At 38.4% G+C, this 19,922-nt stretch overlaps 1 protein-coding gene across 1 annotated transcript in view; it reads left to right on the top strand.

The window, feature by feature from the left end:
- Positions 1-19,922, top strand: part of LOC122789095 (myosin-4-like) — an 82,420-nt gene that overhangs the window by 17,265 nt on the left and 45,233 nt on the right. The gene's annotated exons all lie outside the window — the stretch shown is intronic.

The raw sequence follows: 19,922 nt of genomic DNA, 5'->3' as shown, positions 1-19,922 counted from the left end.
GCATTCAGACGTTGTTTCATGTCAGACAGATATGGTAACATAAACATTCAGAAGATGTTTCATGTCAGACAGATATGGTAACATTAGCATTCAGAAGTTGTTTCATGTCAGACAGATATGGTAACATAAGCATTCAGAAGTTGTTTCATGTCAGACAGATGTGGTAACATAAGCATGCAGCAGTTGTTTCATGTCAGACAGATATGGCAACACTAGCATTCAGAAGTTGTTTCATGTCAGACAGATATGGTAACATAAACATTCAGAAGTTGTTTCATGCCAGACAGATATGGTAACATAAGCATTCAGAAGTTGATTCATGTCAGAAAGATATGGTAACATAAGCATTCAGAAGTTGTTTCATGTCAGACAGATATGGTAACATAAGCATTCAGAAGTTTTATTCATGTCAGACAGATATGGCAACATTAGCATTCAGAAGTTGTTTCATGTCAGACAGATTTGTAACATAAGCATTCAGAAGTTGTTTCATGTCAGACAGATATGGTAACATAAGCATTCAGAAGTTGTTTCATGTCAGACAGATATGATAACATTAGCATTCAGAAGTTGTTTCATGTCAGACAGATATGGTAACATAAGCATGCAGAAGTTGTTTCATGTCAGACAGATATGGTAACATAAGCAATCAGAAGTTGTTTCATGTCAGACAGACATGGCAACATAAGCATGCAGCAATTGTTTCATGCCAGACTGATATGGCAACATTAGCATTCAGAAGTTGTTTCATGTCAGACAGATATGGTAACATAAGCATTCATAAGTTGTTTCATGTCAGACAGATATGGCAACATAAGCATTCAGAAATTGTTTCATGTCAGACAGATATGGCAACATTAGAATTCAGAAGTTGTTTCATGTCAGACAGATATGGCAACATTAGCATTCGGAAGTTGTTTCATGTCAAACAGATATGGCAACATAAGCATTCAGTAGTTGTTTCATGTCAGACAGATATGGTAACATAAGCATTCAGTAGTTTTATTCATGTCAGACAGATATGGCAACATAAGCATTCAGAAGTTGTTTCATATCAGACAGATATGGTAACATAAGCATTCAGAAGTTGTTTCATGTCAGACAGATATGGTACCATAAGCATTCAGAATTTTTATTCATGTCAGACAGATATGGCAACATATACATTCAGAAGTTGTTTCATGTCAGACAGATATGGTAACATAAGCATTCTGAAGTTGTTTCATATCAGACAGGTATGGTAACATAAGCATTCAGAAGTTGTTTCATGTCAGACAGATATGGTAACATAAGCATTCAGAATTTTTATTCATGTCAGACAGATATGGCAACATAAACATTCAGAAGTTGTTTCATGTCAGACAGATATGGTAACATAAGCATTCAGAAGTTGTTTCATGTCAGACAGATATGGTAACATAAGCATTCAGAATTTTTATTCATGTCAGACAGATATGGCAACACAAGCATTCAGAAGTTGTTTCATGTCAGACAGATATGGTAACATAAGCATTCCGAAGATGTTTCATATCAGACAGATATGGTAACATTAGCATTCAGAAGTTGTTTCATGTCAGACAGATATGGTAACATTAGCATTCAGAAGTTGTTTCATGTCAGACAGATATGGTAACATTAGCATTCAGAAGTTTTATTCATGTCAGACAGGTATGGTAGCATTAGCATTCAGATGTTGTTTCATGTCAAACAGATATGGTAACATAAGCATTCAGAAGTTGTTTCATGTCAGACAGATATGGTAACATTAGCATTCAGAAGTTTTATTCATGTCAGACAGGTATGGTAGCATTAGCATTCAGATGTTGTTTCATGTCAAACAGATATGGTAACATAAGCATTCAGAAGTTGTTTCATGTCAGACAGATATGGTAACATAAGCATTCAGAAGTTGTTTCATGTCAGATATGGTAACATTTGCATTCAGAAGTTTTATTCATGTCAGACAGATATGGTAACATTAGCATTCAGAAGTTGTTTTATGTCAGACAGATATGGCAACATAAGCATTCAGAAGTTGTTTCATGTCAGACAGATACGGTAACATAAGCATTCAGAAGTTGTTTCATGTCAGATATGGTAACATTTGCATTCAGAAGTTTTATTCATGTCAGACAGATATGGTAACATTAGCATTCAGAAGTTGTTTTATGTCAGACAGATATGGCAACATAAGCATTCAGATGTTGTTTCATGTCAGACAGATATGGTAACGTAAGCATTCAGAATTTTTATTCATGTCAGACAGATATGGCAATACAAGCATTCAGACGTTGTTTCATGTCAGACAGATATGGTAACATAAACATTCAGAAGATGTTTCATGTCAGACAGATATGGTAACATTAGCATTCAGAAGTTGTTTCATGTCAGACAGATATGGTAACATAAGCATTCAGAAGTTGTTTCATGTCAGACAGATATGGTAACATAAGCATGCAGCAGTTGTTTCATGTCAGACAGATATGGCAACACTAGCATTCAGAAGTTGTTTCATGCCAGACAGATATGGTAACATAAGCATTCAGAAGTTGATTCATGTCAGAAAGATATGGTAACATAAGCATTCAGAAGTTGTTTCATGTCAGACAGATATGGTAACATAAGCATTCAGAAGTTTTATTCATGTCAGACAGATATGGCAACATTAGCATTCAGAAGTTGTTTCATGTCAGACAGATTTGTAACATAAGCATTCAGAAGTTGTTTCATGTCAGACAGATATGGTAACATAAGCATTCAGAAGTTGTTTCATGTCAGACAGATATGATAACATTAGCATTCAGAAGTTGTTTCATGTCAGACAGATATGGTAACATAAGCATTCAGAAGTTGTTTCATGTCAGACAGATATGGTAACATAAGCAATCAGAAGTTGTTTCATGTCAGACAGACATGGCAACATAAGCATGCAGCAATTGTTTCATGCCAGACTGATATGGCAACATTAGCATTCAGAAGTTGTTTCATGTCAGACAGATATGGTAACATAAGCATTCATAAGTTGTTTCATGTCAGACAGATATGGCAACATAAGCATTCAGAAATTGTTTCATGTCAGACAGATATGGCAACATTAGAATTCAAAAGTTGTTTCATGTCAGACAGATATGGCAACATTAGCATTCAGAAGTTGTTTCATGTCAGACAGATATGGCAACATAAGCATTCAGTAGTTGTTTCATGTCAGACAGATATGGTAACATAAGCATTCAGTAGTTTTATTCATGTCAGACAGATATGGCAACATAAGCATTCAGAAGTTGTTTCATATCAGACAGATATGATAACATAGGCATTCAGAAGTTGTTTCATGTCAGACAGATATGGTACCATAAGCATTCAGAAGTTTTATTCATGTCAGACAGATATGGCAACATATACATTCAGAAGTTGTTTCATGTCAGACAGATATGGTAACATAAGCATTCTGAAGTTGTTTCATATCAGACAGGTATGGTAACATAAGCATTCAGAAGTTGTTTCATGTCAGACAGATATGGTAACATAAGCATTTAGAATTTTTATTCATGTCAGACAGATATGGCAACATAAACATTCAGAAGTTGTTTCATGTCAGACAGATATGGTAACATAAGCATTCAGAAGTTGTTTCATGTCAGACAGATATGGTAACATAAGCATTCAGAATTTTTATTCATGTCAGACAGATATGGCAACACAAGCATTCAGAAGTTGTTTCATGTCAGACAGATATGGTAACATAAGCATTCCGAAGATGTTTCATATCAGACAGATATGGTAACATTAGCATTCAGAAGTTGTTTCATGTCAGACAGATATGGTAACATTAGCATTCAGAAGTTGTTTCATGTCAGACAGATATGGTAACATTAGCATTCAGAAGTTTTATTCATGTCAGACAGGTATGGTAGCATTAGCATTCAGATGTTGTTTCATGTCAAACAGATATGGTAACATAAGCATTCAGAAGTTGTTTCATGTCAGACAGATATGGTAACATAAGCATTCAGAAGTTGTTTCATGTCAGATATGGTAACATTTGCATTCAGAAGTTTTATTCATGTCAGACAGATATGGTAACATTAGCATTCAGAAGTTGTTTTATGTCAGACAGATATGGCAACATAAGCATTCAGAAGTTGTTTCATGTCAGACAGATACGGTAACATAAGCATTCAGAAGTTGTTTCATGTCAGATATGGTAACATTTGCATTCAGAAGTTTTATTCATGTCAGACAGATATGGTAACATTAGCATTCAGAAGTTGTTTTATGTCAGACAGATATGGCAACATAAGCATTCAGAAGTTGTTTCATGTCAGACAGATACGGTAACATAAGCATTCAGAAGTTGTTTCATGTCAGATATGGTAACATTTGCATTCAGAAGTTTTATTCATGTCAGACAGATATGGTAACATTAGCATTCAGAAGTTGTTTTATGTCAGACAGATATGGCAACATAAGCATTCAGAAGTTGTTTCATGTCAGACAGATACGGTAACATAAGCATTCAGAAGTTGTTTCATGTCAGATATGGTAACATTTGCATTCAGAAGTTTTATTCATGTCAGACAGATATGGTAACATTAGCATTCAGAAGTTGTTTTATGTCAGACAGATACGGCAACATAAGCATTCAGAAGTTGTTTCATGTCAGATATGGTAACATTTGCATTCAGAAGTTTTATTCATGTCAGACAGATATGGTAACATAAGCATTCAGAAGTTGTTTCATGTCAGACAGATACGGTAACATAAGCATTCAGAAGTTGTTTCATGCCAGACAGATATGATAACATAAGCATGCAGCAGCTGTTCATGCAGTATAAGGTGGCAGTTGGTCGAACTGTGCTGCTAAGGATAAGTAATTGTATGCCATAAGGATGCTTTCAGAAAATGGAATGCAATATTTGTTTTAGGCAGCTAAAAAGGCCAGTTTGATATTGTTCCGTTAGCTAATGATGGGACATTTTCTTATTCAGTCGCAGCTGTCCATTTCATATAGCAGTGAGTACACGTGGACAACAGTACAAAAGCAGCCCATAGTAAGACAGCAGCTCAGACCATGTTTGCTGGTGTCTGGTTTTCATCATACGCAACACTATTGTGCAAAGCCATTGTTGATGACACACGCATGTCCAGTACAACCTTACTAAAACAAATATTCTATTAACATTTAAGAATTTGTAACAAGAATGACATAATGGGTAGAAAATTATGATTTGGAAGTAAAAGTTGTCCCAGATTTCTGTATGGCGACTTCAGGAAAGAACTAACGATGGCTAGATAGCCAGGGGAAAGGCTGAGCAGCAAAAGCCAAAAATGAATACTAATCTTCTTTGCTACAAATAGATTCTTTTCCATAAACATTTATAGTTTGGAAAAGGAGTGTGCAATATAACATTTCCTTTAATCTATATGATCTCATATGTACTGAAAACTTTATATTTTCTGTACTATAGATAACATCAATTTTCTAAAGACAAAAAGAGTCAGTTGATTTATTTATGAAATGTTGTGAAGAAATTATAGCTGTAGTTACAAATGTCTATTACACACACACACACACACACACACACACACACACACACACACACACACACACACACACACACACACACACGTCTTTATTGTTTTGGGGTCAAGATGTTACAATATTGTGTTTTTCTTTCATTCCCAAATCATAGTATCAGTTAACAGTTTTGCTTTGTTATTGTAACACTTTATTTTAAAATTTCAAAGGTAATCATACAACCCATCTTAATTAATAAAGTTAGTGGCAATGGTAAAGTTCTTCCCAGTTTTGTAATGATATATTTTTATTATTTTTTATTTTACATTTGTTGACCGGGCTAGTCTAGCTGGATATATGTCCATTTTCAGTAGAGTCCCGGGGAGAAAAGCTCCACACACAAAAAATATAAAAGCACAATAGAACAAAGTAAACCTCTTTGCAACAAAAGACTGAAATAGAAAAATGTCCAAAAAGGACTGGTTACATAAAAACTACAGTAGGCAAAGAAAAATACATAGTCAGTTACGGAGCATTATAAATAAAGGATAAAGGCTGTAGAAAAATAATGTCAATAGGAAATGAATAAGAATACAGTACAAGAGACAAGGTAAGTTAAGGATTGGTAAGTTGAAAGTAAGAGGAGTGGAAAAAGTGGGGGTAAAGTAAAAGGGTAGGGGAGAATGTCAGTCTGGTGTACTGCAGGAACAGAGCCAATGATTTTGGACGTATAGCTTGAGTTTCTGTTTGCAAAGAGGAAAAGATGCGATCAGTGTTATATCACTAGGTAACAGATTCCATCTTCTACCAATAGTATTAGTGAATAAGGAGTTGCCAGCGTAGTTGTTAGACTTTATTGATGTGGTCAAGAGTTTACAAGAGGAAGGTAGGGAGTTAAGATTATTGTAAGGGATTAAAAGTTGTGAGAGTATAGGGGTATTGTCAGGTTGGTACAGTATTTTGTGGGCAATAGTGAGTTGTGAGATTATAAGATAATTTTGTAGTTCTAGCCAGCCTAAAAGTTTCAAATTAAGACAGTGATGGGTTCTATAGGGGTTTCCAGTGGCAAAGCGTGCAATGCTGTTATAGCAAGTAGCTAGTTTGTTAAGATTAGCTTTCTTAAGGTTGGTGAAAATAGGAGAGGCGTAAAAGAGAGTAGATATGAGATGGGTGAGGGCAATTTTAGCTCTAGTAGAAGGGGTTATAAATAGTTTAATACGGTATAAAGATCCTATTTTTCTGTTGACTGATTTAATGGTATTGTTGATGTGTTGATCAAAAGTGACAGTATTGTCAATGGTTATTCCTAAACGTTTAGTTGTAGTGTCAGGAGAGATGACAGTGGCATTGTTTGAAGTGATAGTGAAGTTTAAAGGGGGGGTCCGAGAGGTAGGAGTGAAGAGGAGAAGTTTAGTTTTTTTGGCATTTAGAAGGAGGTACCGTCTAGTAAACCATGTTTCAACTGTGTTGAAGATATTTTGAGTCAGTGAGTTTAGTTCTATAGGAGAAGATGCTGAACAAATAATGGTAGAGTCGTCTGCGTATTGAATACAGGTAGCTTGAGGGATAGCTGAGTGAAGATCATTAATGAAGAGGGAGAAGAGAAGCGGACCAAGAACAGAGCCCTGAGGTACTCCAATAGAAATTGGCAATGATGAAGAAATATGGTTATCCCATAGAACAGCTTGTTGCCTGTTGCTCAGATATGAAGTAAACCATTTAATAGCTAGGTTATCAAATGAGAGGGATTGTAGGATATTGATTAAAGAAGGATGGTTAACCATGTCGAAAGCTTTAGATAGATCAATAAAAAGAGCAGAAGAGAGAAGGTTATTGTTGTGATTCCTGTTGATAGTATCCACAAAGGAGAGGAGGGCAGTGGTGGTACTATGGTGTGGTCTGAAGCCATGTTGGCAATTTGCTATAATGTTATGTGAAGAAAGATACTGTACAAGTTGTTGGTGAATACATTTCTCCATAATTTTTGCTAGGGGTGAGAGGAGAGCAATTGGTCTGAAGTTAGCGAGTTCAAGAGAGTTACCACCTTTGTGTAGCGGGATGATATGGGAGACTTTCCAGATATCAGGGATGATACCCTCTTGGATTGTCCTATTTATTAGTATGGATATAGGGTAAGCAATTACTTTAGCTGCCTTTTGGAGATAAAGAGAAGGGACTTTATCAGCCGAGGGGGTACATGGTTTTAGTTTGCGAATAAGTCTGTAGATAAAAGAGGTAGAGATAGGTTGTAGACAGAAGTTGTAGGTAGTGTCTACTAGGTTACTAGGAGGATAGAAGTTGTTGGTGTTCAGTTGTTTAGCAAGAGATTGAATAGTTTCTGAAAAGAAGGAGTTAAAGGCATTAGCTGTTAGGTAAGGGGTGTCTGGGTCAGCATTGAGTGGGGCAGGAGTTTTGGTAGTTCCTGGGGAAAGGAGTCTATTTACAGATGACCAGAATTGTTTTGAATTATTTGAATGAGTTTCTTGAAGTTCACAGTAGAATTTTCTTTTGTCTGCAATTATTGCTTTTTTGGTCAGATTTCTGAGCTGGCGGAAGTGAAGAAGGTCAGAGCTGTTTCTATGGCATCTCCATGTAGCCCAAACTTTATTTCTAGAGTGGATTAGTCTTTTAGTTTTGTTAGAGAGCCATGGGGCTGTATTAGACTTCATTCTGATGGTACGCTCTGGAGCGTGTTTATCAAGAATAGATAGGAAGGTAGAATTAAAGAATAATACTGCGTCTTCAATAGGAAGTGACTTTAAGGGATTCCAGTTGCATGCGTTAAGTTCGGCTTGAAATAGGTCTGTTTTGAAGTGTTTGGTAGAGCGTATTTTTCTTATATTGGGGAGGTTTAGACAATCAGTTTTTTCTCTTGTAATATAGGTTAAACAATGGTCACTAATATCATCTGGCATGGTTCCTACGTTATATGTAATGTTGACTTTGTTTATGAGTATCCAGTCTAAGATACTTTTTTTCTTGCTGGGTTTGTTAAATCTTGTAGTAGAGGTAATGGATTGGGTAAAGCCATTAAGGTTAATGTGAGAGGAGGGATTGCCAGCATGAATAGAATTCCAGTCTATGTTAAAGTCTCCTAGAATAATAGTTTCTTGGGGGTAAGTGGTAGAAACCCAACTGAGAAAGTCTTCAACAATAGGTATGTTGTTACCTGGAGGCATATATACGCAGATGATGTATAGGGATTTTTTAGCATTTAACTGGAATTTAGTAATGATGGCTTCTACTTTTCTATCTTGGGTTGGATAGGCTGGGAGGGAGGAGATATTGAGCTGATCTTTAAATAGAATTGCTACTCCACCACCTTTCCATTTTGGACGGTCAAGTCTAACTATGTTATAGCCTTGGGGTAAGATGTCGGTATCTTTTGTCACTGGCTTTAGCCAGGTTTCTGAGAGGCAGAGAATGTCAAAAGAGTGTGTGTCAAGAAGGGCATGAAGATAGGGAACTTTGTTGTTTATACTTCGAATGTTAAGATGCCCTATGAGGAAGGTATTATTAAGGCTAGGTCTAGATACTAAAGAGGAAGGGTATACTGGGCCAGGGTTGGGGTGGATGTCACCGTCTTGTAAGGTAGGATTAGGTGGTTTGGTTAAGAAGTTACTCTTAACAAGGGTTAGAAGTTTCATTTTTTTATCTGAGGGTAAGGTGTAGTTAAGGTGAGAGAGTCTGTGGAATTTAGGTAGAAAGTAGCTAGGGGAGGAATTAGAATTTAAGAAAGGGGTGAGAGAAATGTAGATAGAGGATGTATGTCTCTGTTTATAGTTTGATTGCTATATATATTACTTGACATTTTGTTCAAAAACTGTAATAATGTTCCAAAAATACTGAGGAGGTAGTAAACTATACTGATCATACTATAGCAGTACTTTAATAATCATAGTCACATCACAATAACATACTCAGAGGCTCTAAATAAAAATCTGCCTAAGCAACAGAGACCTCCAAAGCAGACACCCAAGCAACCGCTACCCCAAAACAAAACACGTGCAACACATAGCTCAGAAAGCCAGTGTGCCGAACAGTCACAGCCCTTAAGGCTAAACAACACACCTGATACACTTGTAATAGGTGACTCTATCATCAGGCACACTGACGTCCTGCTCACCAGGCTGAACAAGGAGAAGGTCACGGTGAGCTGCCTGTCGGGCGCTACGATCCGCCACATAACACAAGCACTCAGGTCACTCCAAGGCAAGTACAAATATGACTCAGTCATTGTCCATGCTGGTGTGAATGACCTAAGATGTACCTCCCTGGACTACATGAAAAGAGACATAGAGGAGCTCTCTGAGCATGTGGCCCAGGCCGGTATGACCCTGACCTTGAGTAGCATCTTACCCTCACCAAGAATGATGCCACAATATGAAGACAAGATGATCAATTTCAACAATTGGCTTAAGTATTGGTGTAATTCAAGGGGGATCCAATGCCTGTCAGCCTGGGATGACATGCTTGACAGGCCACGATGCTTCGCTAGGGATGGCTTGCACCTGTCACCCCTGGGCTTTCGGATATTGGCAAAGGCTCTTGCTACCCCCATAGTGCCTTTTTTAGGCAAGGCTCAAAAGACAAACCCACCTCCATAGGTGTCACAAGGGATAAGAAACTAAGAGTAATGCTACTCAACGCCAGAAGTCTAAACCTCAAGATGCATGCATTCGAAACTCTCCTTAGCATGGAGAACATTGATATCTGTGCAGTAACAGAAACCTGGTTCAAGGCTCCTGAGAGCACCCCAGCACTACCAGGTTATACCTCATACCATGCTTTTCGGCCCCAAAATTTGGACTGAACCAGAAAAGGAGGGGGAGTATCAATATTCGTCAAAGATACCCACACCATCAGGTTGGTAGCACAGCACAAAGCATCAGAGACTATCCATGTGCAACTAACACTTGGTAAAACTGCCTTCCAGTTTATAGCCTGCTACAGACCACCCTCCCAAACCCAGGAACCCCACTCGGCCTTCCTGAGAACACTGGAAAATATGAAGGTCTCTCCAAACACCATTATATTGGGTGACTTCAACTACCCAAACATAGACTGGGAGCATTACTTTAGCTCCAACACCCTAGCTCAAAGGTTCCTAGAATTTATAAACTCAAATGCTATGGAACAACTTGTTACCACTCCCACAAGAGGGGAAAACATACTGGACCTGATCATCACCAACATGGGGACTCTATGCTCCAGACCAGAAGTGTATCCCTCACTGGTAAGATCAGACTAATCTCACTGGATATTCACATCCCGACCCCACCCCCTGCCCAGAAAACCACAGTGAAAAACTTCTCTAAAGCAAATTTCACACTCCTCAAAACTGAGGTGGAATCCTTCAAAGCCCCCGGGCCTGTGGAAAATACGGCCCAGACCGCAGAATCCTTTATAAACGCATTCTATGAACACCTTCAAGAATGCATGGATCATGCAATCCCAAATAAAACCAAGACCGAATCTTCCAAAGGCAGACGTCCTGTCTGGTGGACCCCAGCCATAAACAAACTATACAATAGAAGGAGGAAGCTACTACATGATAGAGCAAAATCCCAAAAAGGGAAGGCATCTCTAATCAGTGTTAGCAAAAAACTACGGGCACTCATAAAATCGTCTAAGGCCATCTTCGAGAGACAAATTGCACAGGACACTAAGGATAATCACAAGGCTTTTTTTAGTTATGTTAGGAACCTCGGTGGGAATTCCCAGATATGCTCAGAATTAGTCCAAAATTACAAAAAAATACACCAAACCCACAGACATTGCCAACATCCTAGCTGACAGGTTCAGCGCAAACTTCTCCCCCCCCCACCAAAAGGGCAAATATCTATCCCAGCAGAGTGCTGCCCCCCTGACATCTCAGATGCTCAGTTAAGAGCCGCCCTCTCCAAAGCAAAAAACACAGCATCAATGGGACCAGATGGTGTCCCAGGCTGCGTCCTACATGAACTCCAAGAAGAGCTAAACCCAAACATAAAACTACTGTTCAATCTCACCCTTACCACAGGATATGTACCCAAAGAGTGGCGTACAGCAACAGTGGTCCCTCTCCACAAAGGTGGTGCCTCAGTGGATCCTGGAAACTATCGCTCCATAAGCCTGACTAGCTTGGGCTGCAAAGCTATGGAAAGGATCATCATGGACCTCATAAAAAAATATTGGGGACCTACAGACACTGGATCCTACCCAGTTCGGCTTTGTTAAGGGCAGATCCTGCCTCTTAAACCTGGTCGATTTCTTTGAAGCAGTCACCAAGGCCATTGACGAGGGGAAGGTGGTCCACACTGCCTACCTGGACCTCACAAAAGCCTTTGATACAATACCCCACTCGGGCATTATAGATAAGCTCACCAGCTTAAATATAAACCCCTATGTCACTAGATGGGTTGCAAACTGGCTCAAGGACAGAACCCACATGGTTAGAATTGCTGGAGCCATGTCAGACTCCAAACCAGTTACAAGTGGCGTCCCACAAGGTTCAGTCCTGGGACCTCTCCTGTTCGGTATATATTTCTTGGAGGTACAGGCCAACACGGAAGGACTGTGGCTGACCAAGTTCGCAGATGACTGCAAACTGGGTGCTATAATCGACTCTCCAGCCGCCACAAGCATCCTCCAAAAGGGCTTCATAGAAACAGACAACTGGTGCCAGAGCCATGGCCTCAAGCTAAACGCCAAAAAGTGTATAGTCATCCCCTTTGGCAAAAACAAAGTGCCCACAAATTACCACATAGCTGGTAATCCATTAAGTACAGAAGAAGTAATTAGGGACCTGGGGACCCATGTTGATAGCAATCTCTCATTTGACAACCACGTGGCCAAAGTGGTTAGAAAAACATTTTATATAGCCCACCTAATCATGAAAGGGATTCACATCTAGATCAGGGGAGGTCATCGTGCCTCTTTACTCATCCCTCATCAGGCCCATAATTGAGTACAATGCCCCTTTTGGGATGTACCTTACCAGACACCTGCAGCAACTGGAAAGACCCCAAAAGTACCTCACCAAGAGGATCAAAGGGCTCAAACAGATGCCATATGCTGCCCGGTTAAAGAAACTCCAGCTCTACTCAGTGGCATACTGCCTGCTCAGAGGCGATCTGTGCCTGACATATAAAGCCATGTCCAACCCTAAATTAATGGACATGCTGCACCTCAGAAAATCCAAATCCCATCGAGCTACGAGCTCGAGAGACTTGAACCTCAGCACTGAAATAAATAGGACATGCTGGAGGGACAGATTCATAACCCAGAGGCTCCCTTCACTCTGGAATAAAATCCCAGTCCAGGTTAGGCAGAGTCCCTCATTGACTCTCTTCAAGAGGAATCTTGATGAGTGGATGGGAGATCGTAGGTTTTCCCCGGTTATCACTTCTGTGTCACTGTTAGACAGAGGCACAGTATACTAACCTCGAAAAAGGGCATAGCAAAATTAAAATGGGTGGCAAAAGCCAAACACACTCTGGCTAGGCTTATAAATGCCCTAGGGCAGATAGCCTAGTATGAACCTATGAACCTATAATATAGTCGGAAAATACAGCAGTGAAAACTATCCTGAAATGGACTGAAGAACTTCTTTCTGTACTGAATGCTTGAAATTCAGTAACTCAAAACTGTAAAGTCGAACTAACAAAAATCCCGAAACCCACAAGCATGAAAATAAAAAATCCCGAACATACAGAACACATACCCCACATGGGTCTATATTATAACATCGAATTTTATAAAGTTCGAATGTTATAATATCGAACCAGTTTTGTCGAATGCTGAAAACAGCGAAGGTGCTGGACACCAAATTCTTTCCCTGGGAAAGAATTCGGTGGGCTGTTGCTGTGGCTTCGCTGTTTTCAGCGTTCGATATGTTGGAGCATTATGGGTCGGGTTCAGGTAAGTGTGCGATTGTGTGTAGGTTAGGGTTAGGGGGCAGGTTAGGTGAGTTAGGGCGCAGGTCAGGTAAGTGTGCGGTTGTGTGTAGGTTAGGGGGTGGTTTAGGTGAGTTAGGGTTCGGGCGCGGGTGAGGTGAGTGTGCGATAGTGGCGGACCTTAGGGTTAGGGTCAGGTTAAGGTAAGTGGATAGCTAGTAGTGTACGTAAAGTTTAATTTAGGTTTAGGTGTAGGATTTTAAATGTATGTGTGTGGATTGCTGTTTTTGTGTGTGTTTGTGTAGTGTGTATGTTTCTCGGAATAGCGATTTTTTTTCCCCTAGGAAAAAAATCACTATTCTGACTGTTAAATATTTGCGGATTTCAGTGTTTAGGGTTCGATATTATAACATTTGATCTTTGTAGATTTCGATGTTATAATATAGACCCCCCACACAACACACACACCATACAACCCACACCACACAAACCAAAAAATCCTACATTACATGTACTCAGGAGGGCAAGCCCCCCTGCACTGCCCCACACCCCCCTACTTATATATTCTAACTCCGAGATTGCACTAATAGCAAAAAAAAAAACAAACAAAAAAAAAAACACACAGACATTTTACACTCCCTCGCACACACAAACACATCACACATACACAGACACATCCAACACTCACACTCATACTCCCACTTCCCGTCCCATACCTTACATGCATAAGTGCGTATTCAAGATATTCAAATTCGCGCTTATGCAGTTTTGCGATTTTGGATTTTCGCCCTTACAGTCTCGAGTTACTGAATTTCGAGCATTCAGTAATTCACGATTGTAAAGGGAAACTATATATATATATATATTTATACACATGTGCATTTGTGTATGTGTATATACATCTATATCTATCTATCTATCTATCTATCTATCTATCTATCTATCTATCTATCTATCTAATCTATCTATCTTTATGGATCTATTTCTTCTTACCAAAATCCAATTTCATCGAACTTCATAACGACGAGACAAACTTGCCAAATATGTACTTTCACTAACACCTGGATCACTATAAAATAACTGTGGGAAATGAACCACTTGGCCACCATGGTGAAATTTGCCCTTTTGAACCCACTCTAAATAATGCAGACTGCAAATCACGAAACAATTGTAGAATGCAGAATCCACTTTATTAACTTCAGAACATAAACATCCAAAGATGAGTGCTTCCATCTAGAAAGATCTGCTTCTTTTTCTTGGGTGTCCACAGAAAACTCAGGTACCATCTTGACAGAATAAAATCTCCCAGATCTTCTGATGAGTTGTTCATTTCTACTGAAGTTCAGTACTCCTCAGTCCAGCTATATCCTGATGAAATTTTTTTTTAACAGTTTTCCAAATATATAACAACTGTACTCACTATCCTCACTACTAATGAGGACAGTTGTTATATATTTGCAAGACTGTTAAAAAAAAAAAAGTTTGCAAGACTATTAAAAAAAAAACAAACAAAAAAACATTTTTGTCAGGATATAGCTGGACTAAGGAGTACTGAACTTCAGTAGAAATGAACAACTCATCAGAAGATCTGGGAGATTTTATGCTGTTAAGATGGTACCTGAGTTTTCTGTGGACACCCAAGAAACAGAAGCAGATCTTTCTAGACAAAAGCACTCATCTTTGGATTTTTATGTTCTGAAGTTAATAAAGTAGATTCTGCATTCTACAATTGTGTCGTGATTTGCAACCTGCATTATTTAAAGTGGGTTCAATCCAGCTACTTCTTCTGGCTTTTGTGTTTATTTGCTTCAGTTTGTGCTTTGTGACTTCTTTTTTAAATTTTCCCTTTTCTCCACTATAATGTGATCTCGGAGTTGATATATTTGGTTGGGGGGGGCACTGACCCCCATAATGTGGAGGTGTAGGGGGGCAAAGCCCCCTCTTGGGTGGGTTTGATTTGCTTCAGTTTGTTGTTGATGTGTTGCTGGACAAGTGTTTCATTTCCCAGAGTTATTTTACAGTGATCTGGGTATTCATGAAACTACATCTTCGACAACTTCATCTCATCATTATGAAGTTTGATGAAGTGGGATTTCGGTAAGTAGAAGTAGATCCATACACACACACACACACACACTTTATATATATGTATGTGAAAGGACGCCAAGATAGTAGATAACTGAATGCAGTATTGGTAGATACTAACAGACCAAATGGTCTTCTGATGCAAAATGTTTTTAAGTTACTTATGAAGTCTGCTGACCTCAGAGGTAGTTAGATTAGTTAGAGGTGTAGAAAAGTGTAATTCCCTGCAAGGGGAATGTGGGGTGGGACTTTGCCCCATATAAAATACTTTTTTTTAGAAACCCAGTCTGCAGTGTCTAGTAGTTTTGATGAAACAGAACTGGGTGGATGTGTTGTAAATTTCATGTATCACATCCAGCAAGCATAAAGTATGAAAGCTTAATATATGCCTTGGTACTGAACCAATGTATTAAGTAAACAGCATTTGTTAAATTAATTGTTTTGTGATCAGTAATCTTTAGTCTGATCAGTAAGTTAAGGAGTTTTTTGGAGCTCTATTAATAAGACTTCCATCAAGCCTTGAATGCTCACAGTCAATGGGAGTCAGTTTGCTGCTACTATATCTAATACTCAGTTTAATTACAATAATGCAGTCTCAGCTAGCTCATTCTGTGGGATAAAATCTATGGTAGAGGGTAGACACACAACCTGCTTCATCTTTTGCAGTCCATGTGGGGGTTTAGCTTTGGCTCTGACTATGATGGGTAATATTTATAACTGACTGACAGAACAGCACAGGGCAGAACATTTTTTCTTCTTAGGGGAAGTGACATGAGAGCATTTTTGTTTATTACTGGAAGGGAAACATTAACCTTCCATAATGTCACATGATAGCTGACAGTGAAGTATGCCTAGAAACTGGGTACCGTCAGAATAACTTTTCTTCTTGTGGGATTAGTGCAGCATTAAGGAGGAAACATGGAAAACAGTGGAGAACTAAAACTGTTCTACTCTAGGTCACTGTATTACATCTGGGGTAGATATACATATTAGATAGCTATTTTTCAATAATAATTAAAAGTAGGAATACAATAGACTGAATGATTTACTCAATATAGAGTTTTTCCTTTTTGTAAATTATTCTTTTCATTACTTAAGCTACATCTGATGCCTATGTTTGTTTAGATACTTATGTGGGGTGACCCAATAAGAGTGATACCTGCTCTCTTAGCCTAACATTCACTATCATTAAACATCTGTTTAAACATCTGTGCATAAGAATTCCTACATTAATACATCACAACAAGAGTTTGTGTACTGCACATCTGTGCATATGAATTCCTACATTAATACATCACCACAGGAGTTTGTGTACTGCACATCTGTGCATAAGAATTCCTACATTAATACATCACCACAGGAGTTTGTGTACTGCACATCTGTGCATAAGAATTCCTACATTAATACATCACCACAGGAGTTTGTGTACTGCACATCTGTGCATAAGGATTCCTACATTAATACATCACCACAAGAGTTTGTGTACTGCACATCTGTGCATAAGAATTCCTACATTAATACATCACCACAGGAGTTTGTGTACTGCACATCTGTGCATAAGAATTCCTACATTAATACATCACCACAGGAGTTTGTGTACTGCACATCTGTGCATAAGAATTCCTACATTAATACATCACCACAGGAGTTTGTGTACTGCACATTTGTGCATAAGTATTCCTACATTAATACATCACCACAGGAGTTTGTGTACTGCACATCTGTGCATAAGAATTCCTACATTAATACATCACCACAAGAGTTTGTGTACTGCACATCTGTGCATAAGAATTCCTACATTAATGCATCACCATAGGAGTTTGTGTACTGCACATCTGTGCATAAGAATTCCAACATTAATACATCACCACAGGAGTTTGTGTACTGCACATCTGTGCATACGAATTCCTACATTAATACATCACCACAGGAGTTTGTGTACTGCACATCTGTGCATAAGAATTCCTACACTAATACATCACCACAGGAGTTTGTGTACTGCACATCTGTGCATAAGAATTCCTACATTAATACATCACCACAGGAGTTTGTGTACGGCACATCTGTGCATAAGAATTCCAACATTAATACATCACCACAGGAGTTTGTGTACTGCACATCTGTGCATAAGAATTCCAACATTAATACATCACCACAGGAGTTTGTGTACTGCACATCTGTGCATAAGAATTCCTACATTAATACATCACCACAGGAGTTTGTGTACTGCACATCTGTGCATAAGAATTCCAACATTAATACATCACCACAGGAGTTTGTGTACTGCACATCTGTGCATAAAAATTCCTACATTAATACATCACCACAGGAGTTTGTGTACTGCACATCTGTGCATAAGAATTCCTACATTAATACGTCACCACAGGAGTTTGTGTACTGCACATCTGTGCATAAGAATTCCTACATTAATACATCACCACAGGAGTTTGTGTACTGCACATCTGTGCATAAGAATTCCTACATTAATACATCACCACAGGAGTTTGTGTACTGCACATCTGTGCATAAGAATTCCTACATTGATACATCACCACAGGAGTTTGTTTACTGCATATCTGTGCATAAGAATTCCTACATTAATACATCACCACAGGAGTTTGTGTACTGCACATCTGTGCATAAGAATTCCAAAATTAATACATCACCACAGGAGTTTTTGTACTGCACATCTGTGCATAAGAATTCCTACATTAATACATCGCCACAGGAGTTTGTGTACTGCACATCTGTGCATAAGAATTCCTACATTAATACATTGCCACAGGAGTTTGTGTACTGCACATCTGTGCATAGGAATTCCTACATTAATACATCACCACAGGAGTTTGTGTACTGCACATCTGTGCATAAGAATTCCTACATTAATACATCACCACAGGAGTTTGTGTACTGCACATCTGTGCATAAGAATTCCTACATTAATACATCACCACAGGAGTTTGTGTACTGCACATCTGTGCTTAAGAATTCCAACATTAATACATCACCACAGGAGTTTGTGTACTGCACATCTGTGCATAAGAATTCCTACATTAATACATCACCACAGGAGTTTGTGTACTGCACATCTGTGCATAAGAATTCCTACATGAATACATCACCACAGGAGTTTGTGTACTGCACATCTGTGCTTAAGAATTCAAACATTAATACATCACCACAAGAGTTTGTGTACTGCACATCTGTGCATAAGAATTCCTACATTAATACATCACCACAGGAGTTTGTGTACTGCACATCTGTGCATAAGAATTCCTACATTAATACATCACCACAGGAGTTTTTGTACTGCAATTAGTGGTGCTAGACAGGAGAATACATTGTTTTCTTTCAGTGTTTCACCATCATTTATATATTTTAATAATTTTATAACTTTCATAACTCTTCACTGTATACACCCTTATACCTTCCCATCTGTAACCGAAGTCACAGTACAGTATACCCATTCAAATTTAGCCTAATAAAAGAGCTGGACTTTGGTATTATATGTTCTTTATTTCTTTGACTTAATGCCTTATATATTATTACAGCTATCCTGACTGCTTTAGCATGTATGTTTGAATTAGAAAGGGAAAAGCTTAACTTACACTCCACGTATTCTCCAAATCTTTTTGATCCATGATATTTTTTATATGTTCCATTTGCATGTTGCATTCATAACATTGTATTTGCTCCTGAATGTATGAACTTGTAGAATTGCCCACCGAGTTGCTATATGAGCCCATATTAACAATATGTTCACTTTATTCCTATATATTAGACTGAGATGAGTAAAGATTTATAAGCATGACTAATTTTAATTACCTGTATACCTGCATATACACTTTCCTTCCTTCAAGTGGTCAACCAGAAAAGAATTAAACATATTTCTTTATTTCAGAGACATACACTGTATATGCCAGAAATTCCTTACTGCCTATAAATTTATACAAGTTGTGACAACATGGTTTCCTCATATTTCACACTACTTTAAAGTAGTTGGCTTTCATGCCATGCACTTTGGCAAAAAGCTTTAGAACCTTAGTGCTGGTAATAGGATACATGCATGTAATGCAATTACTAGCATACTACTGCAAGCGTTTTAGAGGTATAGGGACTGACCTGTACTTACCCATATGCATGCTGCAGTTGTTTTGCACTGTGAATATAATCTAGTGCAAAATAATTTAGCAGACAGATTTAACTGATATATTAAGCAAGTGGTTATCGCTGATTTGGTATTCTATAGTAAAGTCTATTAAACTACATAATATTTATTAGAACATGGCTGTAGCTAATCAGAAATAGGAATGAGTATTATTTTTCTGAGCCTAAACACAACAATGCTGGGGGTCTGGTTGACATATTCCTATAGTCAGCAACAGACAAAAATTAGAAAAACAAAATTTTGTGTGAAACCCTTATTAAGGTTGTCATAAAAC

Source organism: Protopterus annectens, chromosome 14.part0 (assembly GCF_019279795.1).
Source record: "Protopterus annectens isolate FY-2018-M chromosome 14.part0, PAN1.0, whole genome shotgun sequence".
Classification (NCBI taxonomy): Eukaryota; Metazoa; Chordata; order Ceratodontiformes; family Protopteridae; genus Protopterus; species Protopterus annectens.
The sequence above is the reverse complement of the archived record's forward strand: the minus strand, read 5'-3'. Positions and strand labels throughout refer to the sequence as shown.